Raw genomic sequence first — 7,226 nt, 5'->3', positions numbered from 1 at the left:
TTAAGGGACGCTGACTATTTCTCAACTGGTTCGTTGATCTCCCCACTTGGAAGTTTCCTTCCAGAATTTTCAGCAGGACATACCACAGAGATATCATGGGGCAGGGAACCAACATGAGTCAGGGGACTGGGGCTCTGTCCTATCTTCTTCTGCCTAGCAATGGCAAGTAGTGGCAAGTTGCTGGGCCTCATTTCTATCACCTGTAAAACTGAGTAATAGTGGCCTTCGCTTGCAGGGCAATCGTTGGGAATATCAAATAAGAAATTTGAAATAACCTAACTGGAACGTGGAGATTGCGATGATAACGTGGCTGAGAAATCCCTTACCTTGTTTGTTTGGATGAAACTTCATGCAGCACTGCCTCTTTGTTCTTTATTTACTCTTTATCAAGTCAACGAAAGCCTGAATGCCTATTTTATGTAAAGCCCTGTTTGAGTTGATTCTAGAAGAACTTTGCTAAGATTCATAGCAATCATCTGGAAATATTTAAATCCCCCAGATCACTGTGGTGGCATTATTAGGGAGATCGTGCAAATGCGGTAAGTCATTTTGGTTGTCTGGACAAGTTCAGTCTGATCATCCTTTTCCCTTGTTATTCACAGTCATTAATGAATCGTTTCCTTGTTAAATGGGTCAGTGGAGCGAAACCTGTGATTTCAGGGGCAGAGTTTGCTGCCGGGCATTTCTGCCTATCACATCTGTGAACTCAGCTTTCTTCCTTCAAGACCTGCTTTTGTAACTACCCTCCCAAAGAAGAAGGCTAGCATTGATTGGGGTCATTTTAGAAATAATAAACCTGATGCTTTCAGACTGGGAATCATCCACCTCTGTTGTGTGGGAAAAGAAACAATGAGCTCAAAATGGAGTCACTTGCCCCATCACAGCAAACCAAGACTTCTCCCAGACATGGGGCCCTTAAACAATCAATCTGAAATTTCCTGATCAGCACGAGTGAGGTGATCTGTTTAAGGCCCCTGCAGTTCCCTTCCCGGCAAAAGATGACCTGGCCTGAAACCATCTTTTCTTCTCTTTTGCGAATAACTTCCTTGCTGCACCCTCCTTCTGCTTGTAAAATCCTTCCATTTTGCAGAGGGTCTTTCGAATTACTAGAGGGGATGGCTGTATCAAATGATTGATATAGCTAATTAGACCTTCAAATTTAGCCAGTTGATTTTTTTTTTTTAACCGTTGTCTAAGGGGTGTTAGCAAACCTGCACGAAAAAAGGATTTGTCTCCAGGGACGTTTATGTTTGGCAATTGTTAAGACAAATATTCCTGAAGGGGTGGGTCAGGCAAACAAAGTTGCAAGTTAAGGACATAAGTGTACTAGAAGACCAGCACAAGTACCTGTGGGACAGCTTGAATAACAATACCATTCATAGGGGGCACCTGGGTGGCTCAGTCGGTTGAGCTTTGGACTTCAGCTTCTGGGTTCAAGCCCCGCTTTGGCCTCTGTGCTGACAGCTCAGGGCCTGGAGCCTGCTTCGGATTCTGTGTCTCCTTCTCTCTCTGCCACTTTCCTGCTTTCTCTCTCTCTTTCTCTCTAAGATAAATAAACATTAAAAAATTAATACCATTCATAGCAACTACTGTGTGTTATACACCGTTCTCTACACTTCACATAGATTATCGCCTTTAAATTTCATAACACCGTGGGGACCTATCATTATTAGCCTGATTGTACATGTGAGGAAAGCAGCAGGTTTACAATGCCTACTCTAGGGTTCTGGTTTCAAGGATAGTAAGTGATGTCCCAATATGGTGGACTTGTCAGGCAAATTGCCTATGGTACCTGTAGCTCTGGGGTGACCAGACAGGTATCCATCCAAGATCCAATCAGCCATAGCTGAATGGACTAGCCATAGCTGATTGGATCCTGGATGGATACTGGCCTCAAAGCCGGCCAATCCATTGGCTAGTCCTATTTTCTCAAGTGAATTAGGAGTCCTGGAGATAAGAGTCTCTATAAAAGCTCTGGAGATGAGGCAGCCATTTTGGATCACATGCAAATAGATGAGGAGGTAGAGAAAACTCTTGCACTGAGTAAGGCAGACAAAAGAAAGAGCCCATAGGACGCTAAGAAATGGGAAAACAAAACAAAACAAAACAAAACCCAAACACTTCAACTCTGGGGTCTGATAGGCTGGGGCTGGAATCTAGACTCTGTTAATTATGAGTGGGCAGATTATCTAGCTTCTCTAGGACTCCATTTCCTCACCGTTAAAGTAGGACTGTTGGTGTCAGGTGACTTGCTTAGCACAGTGCCTGGCACAGGAGAAGCACTCACTGCATGATAGCCAGTATCATTATTATTAATATTTCTGATGGCTTGTCAGTTCTCCTAATTTCTTTACCTAATTTCCTCTCCAAAAGATTCCAGCATTGTATCCTCACCATAACCCTCCTTTTACTAGAGTGAGACTTGCCGGGAATGCATGGGTTGTCATATGGTACCGAGATAACTTACCCTCTCCCCCGCTTTTTAAAAATAGACTTTATTTTTTAGAGCAGTTTTAGGTTCACAGCAAAACTGAGCAGAAGGCACAGGGATTTCTCATACACTCCCTCCCCGCACACTTGCAGAGCCTTCTCTATTATCAACATTCTCCAAAGTGGTACATTTGTTACCACATTTGTTCAACTTGATGCAGCTGCATCGACCTATCACCCAAAGTCCGTAGTTTACATTAGAGTGAAGCCTTGGTGTTTTACATTCTCTGGGCTTGGAAAAATTAATAATGACATGTATCCCCATTATCGTATCATACAGAGTGGTTTCACTGCCCTAAATGTCCTCTTCTCCATATATTCATCTCTCCCTCTCCACCACCCCTGGCAACCACACTGATCTTCTTACTGTCTCCATGGTTTCGCCTTTTCCAGAATGTCATGGGGTTGTACTCATATGGTACGTAGCCTTTTTGGACTGGCTTATTTCACTTAGTAATATGCATTTAAACGTCCTCCATATCCTAACAGCTCATTTTTAGCACTAAATAATACTCCATTGTCTGGATGTACCACAGTTTATTTATCCATTCACCTACTGAAGGACACATTGGTTGCTTCCAAGTTTGGTAATTGTGAATAAAGCTGACATAATATCCATTCAGGCTTTTGTGTGGACATAAATTTTCAATGCATTTGAGTAAATACCAAGAAGTGGCATTGTTGGATCATGTGGTAAGAGAACGTTGGGTTTTGTAAGAAATTGTTAAACTGTCTTCCAAAGTGGCGGCACCATTTTGTATTCTCAGCAGCAATGGATGAGAATTCCTGTTAATTTACATCCCCACCAGCATTTGGTGTTGTCAGTGCTCTTGGCCACAAACCTCCCCTTCTAAGACTGGTTCTTGAGAGAATGGTCCAGGTCATGTGCAGAATTTGTTCTTCACAGAGTCACAACAAAAGGAAGACAATATAAATAATTTAATCTCCCAACATTCCATTTCCTTCTTTTTTCATCAGGTATGGCAATCCAGCAAGAATTATTTATTTTATCTTCACCATGTACTTAATACTGCACTGGTGTGTGTGTGTGTGTGTGTGTGTGTGTGTGTAGCCCTGCCTCTGGTCAGAGGAGCTGATGGGTTGGTGGAAAAAAACAAAATAACAAACTCAAAACAATTGAAAAATAATGTGATAGTATGTATCAAGTATGTGTGTTTCTTCAAAAAAAGTTTTATGTTTATTTATTTTTGAGAGAGAGAGAGAGAGCGAGAGAGACCAAGTGGGAGAGGGGCAGAGAGAGAGAGGAAGACACAGAATCTGAAGCAGGTTCCAGGCTCTGACCTGTCAGCACAGAGCCTGATGCAGGGCTTGAACTCACGAACTGTGAGATCATGACCTGAGCTGAAGTTGGACGCTTAACTGACAGAGCCCCCCGGGCACCCCACAACATGTTTCTTTATAGTCGAATGACCCTTACATGAGGATGTATGAGAACATTTAAAAAACAAATAAAACCCAAACCCAAACCCAAACCAAAGACAGATTTTCTAGCCTCACTCCCCAAATTTCAGATTCAGACAGTCTGAGAAGGGCAATGGTAAATATGAAAAATCTCCTTAGAAACTTTTGTTTTGTCCCGGACTTTGGAATTGCAGTTCAGTTAGGATTTTTGGAGTTTGGAGTTCTCAACAATACCTTGTTAGAAGGTTGAAAATTAGACCTGCATCCTAGAAGCTGCGAGATGGAAAGATAAAAGGACGAATCATTCGAGACAAGGGGAACAGGGGGAGCAAATGCAGGGAATTTGGACTCTTCATGGCATCTACTGGGGGCAGAGGATGGAGTGTGGAATAATGAGGCCTATGAAACAGGAGTAGTGGGTCCACAAGGGAGAGCCACTAGGGCAGAGTTTCAGGCTTAAAATTTGCCTATACATTTGCAGATTCAGCATCATCTTAGCCTATTTTTTTTTCTTTTGCAGCAGTCTCTTGTAGGTGGAGCAGTGCTCCTGCTGGGCCTGGTGGCTCTGAGAATGTCTCATTTCTATTCCTGGTCTCTACTGTCAGGGTTGTAAAGCAAATCCCAGCTCCAAATGCCAGGAGGAGACCAATGGTGTTTGCTGAAGGGACACTTCATCTCTGCAAGGACATTCTGGATCAGCTGGTTGAGTCAAGACACCTGGAAAAGCCAGTTCTGTCCAATCTGAGCCAGTCTCGTGCTCGGTGATTGCCTCCAGGAAGCTGGCAGCTTAGCTGACTCACAATTTGGTTTTGTGGTACTGACACCCTCTTTTATAAGAAAGGGCTCTGCAGGACAGAGGAGTTCCAGCGAGGAAGGCTTCTTAGAAAGTAGGAAGATTTTAAAAGAAAAATTTCCCATGTGCCTTTGCTATCTATAACTCTATGTTGAACACCAGCCTGCTGCCTCCCTTCCCTCCCAGTGACCAGCAGCCTAGGCATTGATATGATGTGGAGCTTGTCTTCTGTGAGGGGTTCCTTCCTTCAGCTCCTGGGCTCCCACAGCTTTGCCTCCCCGGGACTGCTCTTCTCTGTGTCGATCCAAAAGTCTGGACATGGTCTGTCAACTTTTCCTTTGTCAGGTCTCCGTGATCCTGTGTCCTTTGATATCAGGCACAGATAATTGAACGATTGAATCTGTGCAGAGTAAATTCTGTAACAAGTATAGAAAAAGCTATAGAAAATTCTATAGTGTTTTGCGTTCTGAAAGCTCTCTGAATGAAAATATTTAGGGTCCAGGAATCTATTGTCAATAACTATCATTGGAGTTTCTGACGTCCACTGCCCTTCATGGCTATCTAAACGTGGAGTGTCTAGAAACATCTTATTTTAGCCAGAGTGCCATGGTGAGAATTTCTTGATTCGTGTTGTAGAGTGAGAGAAGAAATGTGTTTTGGATAGAAGGTCCTTTCTAGGCCCCATTGCCCTTAGGTCACCCTCTATGAGAAGGCTGTTGCTGCCAGTGTGCTTGCTGCACAGAATTTGTTATCACTATAGATTCAGACTCAGGTATTTTTCACTTCCAATGTTCAGGTATGATCTGCCTTATTGTTACAGTCCTTCACCTCACATAAAGAAGTACAACAAAACAAATAGTCCCATGATCTAGAACCTCAAGAAGCCATACTTGTTTATTAGAAGTGAAGGCAAGAACATTTGCTATGTGAGCCTTTTTTTTTTTCCCTTTCTGCATTCACAGACCAGTGTCATTGCTGGGGAAGCCTGGGTTGGGTGCGTGTTTGGGTGACTCATGGGGAGGGGCACACCCCTCTGTGGAGCATAACTTTTCTCATGAAGTATAAAACAGTCCCCAATATTAGACTTTCAGGTCACTCACAGGCTTTCTTTTGAATAAACTGTGCCACTGAATGGGTGAATCCACATTACTGGAATAGGTCAGACTTCTCCAGAGATATTTGTGGCAAGTGTTTCGAAGTGTGCTGGATCTCCATGTGAAGTAGTGGAGAATCCCACTGAACCTATTTATGGGGATGCACCTGCAAGGGGCCCAGCACAGACCAGGACCTCAGCGAGGGAAATTCTGTGACATGCCACCAATGCTCTTAGTTTCCTTCAAGTCCCATGAAGGCAAATGCCTTCACCATGGTTCACCATGGTGACCTCAGTGTTCGTAGTAGCTGCTCAATAAGCCCATGGTGGATAAATACAAATCAAAACCACATTGAGATACCACCTCACACCAGTCAGAGTGGCTAAAATTAACAACTTAGGAAACAACAGATACTGGTGGGGATGTGGAGAAACGGGAAGCCTCTTGCACTGCTGGTGGGAATGCAAACTGGTGCAGCCACTCTGGAAAACAGTGTGGAGGTTCCTCAAAAAATTAAAAATAGAACTACCCTATGACCCAGCAATAGCACTACCAGGAATTTATCCAAAGGATACAGGAGTATTGATTCATAGGGGCACACGTACCCAATGTTTATAGCAGGACTATCAACAATAGCCAAATTATGGAAATAGCCCAGATGTCCATCAACTGATGAGTGGATAAAGAAGATGTGGTTTATATATACAATGGAATACTACTTGGAAATGAGAAAGAATGAAATCCTGCCATTTGCAGCAATGTGGATGGAACTGGAGGGTATTATGCTAAATGAAATAAGTCAGTCAGAGAAAGACAGATATCATATGTTTTCACTCATATGTGGAACTTGAGAAGCTTAACAGAAGACCATGGGGGAGGGGAAGAGGAAAAAATAGTTACAAACAGAGAGGGAGGGAGGCAAACCATAAGAGTCTCTTAAATACAGAGAACAAACAGGGTTGGTAGAAGGGGAGTGCAGGAGAGAGGGAGAAAATGAGTGATGGGCATTGAGGAGGGCACTTGTTGGGATGAGCACTGTGTGTTGTATGTAAGAGATGAATCATGGGAATCTACCCCTGAAACCAAGAGCACACTGTGTGCACTGTATGTTAGCCAACTTGACAATAAATTATATTAAAAAAATAAGCACATGTTGGATAAATGAATTGATTGCCTTTGATGGGCTGAGTATGATGCTAGAGGTAGGAGCTGACTAAGTGTGGTGTGGTATGAATTGACTTAGAGGCATCGATTGGCTAAGACATAGGTGCTGTTCTTGAAGAGTTCTTAGGCTACTATGTAAGGCAAAGAGCTAGGGGAGAAAGCAACACAAAATGTAGTAATGGATTTATGTAAATGTCCTAAGGGAGCTCCAAGGAGGGAGCTAATTGTGTTGATGGGGGCATTCAGGTAAATCAGGGCTTCAT

Source organism: Acinonyx jubatus, chromosome B3, assembly GCF_027475565.1.
Source record: "Acinonyx jubatus isolate Ajub_Pintada_27869175 chromosome B3, VMU_Ajub_asm_v1.0, whole genome shotgun sequence".
Classification (NCBI taxonomy): Eukaryota; Metazoa; Chordata; class Mammalia; order Carnivora; family Felidae; genus Acinonyx; species Acinonyx jubatus.
Note: the sequence above shows the minus strand (reverse complement) of the source record.